The sequence below is a fragment of the Somniosus microcephalus genome, chromosome 6 (assembly GCF_052327205.1).
Source record: "Somniosus microcephalus isolate GS21.2 chromosome 6, FLI_Smic_1.0, whole genome shotgun sequence".
NCBI classification, from domain to species: Eukaryota; Metazoa; Chordata; class Chondrichthyes; order Squaliformes; family Somniosidae; genus Somniosus; species Somniosus microcephalus.
In genome coordinates this window covers 206,078,159-206,080,520 of record NC_140992.1, presented here as the reverse complement: position 1 = coordinate 206,080,520, position 2,362 = coordinate 206,078,159, and positions in this window count along the sequence as shown.

Sequence of the window (2,362 nt, the reverse complement as noted above, 5' to 3'; positions counted from 1 at the left end):
CGTGGCTGCTGCCAGGAAAGTGGGCATTGACAGTGAGTATCAGATGTCTGTGGTCACAGACCAACTGAACGTTTAAGGAATGGAAGCCCTTTCGGTTGCGGAAATCCTCGGCATTCTCTTGCGGCGCACGCAAAGCCACATGCATACAGTCAATGGAGCCCTGCACCATGGGGAAGCCCGCTATCATCGCAAAGCCCGTTGCACGTTCTTGCTGCTTGTCTGGGGTCATGGGGAAAGAGATGTACTCTCATCTCCTTTTAAAGAGGGCATTTGTGACCTGACGGATGCAGCAATGCACCGCAAACTGGGAGATATTGATGATGTCCCCAGTAGCTGATTGAAATGAGCCGGTGGCATAAAAGTTGAGAACCACTGTTATCTTCACTGCCACCGACAGAGACGTCCTGCTCCTCAGTTGAGGCTGCAGATCTGGCTGAAGCAGGTGGCAGAGCTCAGTGACCACCTCCTTGCTGAAGCGCCGCCTTTGCAAACAGTGCTCCTCAGACATATTAATGTAGGAGAACTGTTGGCAAAAAACCCTGGGAGGGTAAGGTCTCCTGTACCGAGGCCTGTTGGCCCTCCTCCGTCTGGCCATGATTGCCACTCTCTCTCTCTCTCTGTCTCTGTGCCCTCCGAATGTGATGGAGAAGGACGACATTCCCATCCATTGCAGCCCCCATAGTATCTAGGCAATCAAAGTTATGAAGGTCAAAAAGCAAAGTACCTGCAAAGTTATGGTCAGAAGCCAAAACTACCTCAGACAGCGTTGGCTCAATGCAGAAGTCTCTCTTTCTCTTTTTGTCTCTCTCAAAATCTCTCTCTCTCTCTCAGAACGAGTGGTGCAAAAATGGCTACCACACAAAAGCCAGGAAGAAGCCCCCTTTAAATAGCGCCCCCCCAGCCCCACAGTGACTGGGAAGCATTCCAGTCAACCTGTCGTTGGTTGTGCCAGGCGGAAAGGAAGGGGGCGCCACTCAATTTCCGGTCTGGGGCACACCAAGGGCGTTGCACTCTCGAATGACGTCAAGATCTGCGTGCGCAGGAGATCGGGCGGTATTGTTTAGCACCGCCGCAAAATGTCTGGTCAATTTCGCGAGAGGTGCAGATATCGCCGCGCCCAGGTGCTAGTTGCTTTGCACCCCACTTAGCGCCCTCTTAAGGCGCTAACGGCAGGCGCTACCAACTGAATTTTCCCCCCTATATGTTTCAATAAGATCACCTCTCATTCTTCTAAACTCCAATGAGTATAGGTCCAACCTATTCAACCTTTCCTCACAAGACAACCCCTTCAATTCAGGAATCAACCTAGTGAACCTTCTTTGAACTGCAAATATATCCTTCCTTAAATAAGGAGACCAGAACTGTACGCAGTACTCCAGGTGTGGTCTCACCAACGCCCTGAACAGTTGTAGCAAGACTTCCCTACTTTTATACTCCACCTCCCTTGCAATAAAGGCCAATATTCCATTTGCCTTCCGAATTACTTGCTGTACCTGCATGCTAACTTTTTGTGTTTGATGTACGAGGACACCCAGATCCCTCTGTACCATAGCATTCTGTAGTCTCTCTCCATTTAAATAATATTTTGCTTTTTTCTTCTTCCTACCAAAGTGGATAACCTCACATTTTCCCACATTATACTCCATCTGCCAAATTTTTGCCCACTCACTTAACCTATCTATATCCATTTACAGACTCTTTGTGTACTCCTCACAACTTGCTTTCCCACCTATCTTTGTATCATCAGCAAATTTGGCAACAGTACATTCGGTCCCTTCATCCAAGTCATTAATATAGATTGTAAATAGTTGAGGCCCCAGCACTGATCCCTGTGGCACCCCACCAGTTACAGTTTGCCAACCTGAAAATGATCCATTTATTCCGACTCTCTCTTTTCTGTAGTTAGCCAATCTTCTATCCATGCTAATATATTACCCCTAACACCGTGAGCTCTTATCTTGTGCAGTAACCTTTTATGCGGCACCTTATCGACTGCCTTCTGGAAATCCAAATACGCTGCATCTACTGGTTCCCCTTTATCCACCCTGCTCGTTACATCCTCAAAGAACTCTAGCAAATTTGTCAAACACGATTTCCATTTCATAAAACCATGTTGACTCTGCTTGATTGTATTATGATTTTCTAAATGTCCTGCTATTACTTCCTTAATAATGGTTTCTAGCATTTTCCCAGTGACAGATGTTAGGCTAACTGGCCTATAGTTTCCTGCATTCTGTCTCCCTCCTTTCTTGAATAGGGGAGTTTCATTTGTGGTTTACCAATCTGCTGGGATCTCTCCAGAATCCAGGGAATTTTGGAAGATTACATTCTCTACAACCACTTCTTTTAAAACCCTAGGATG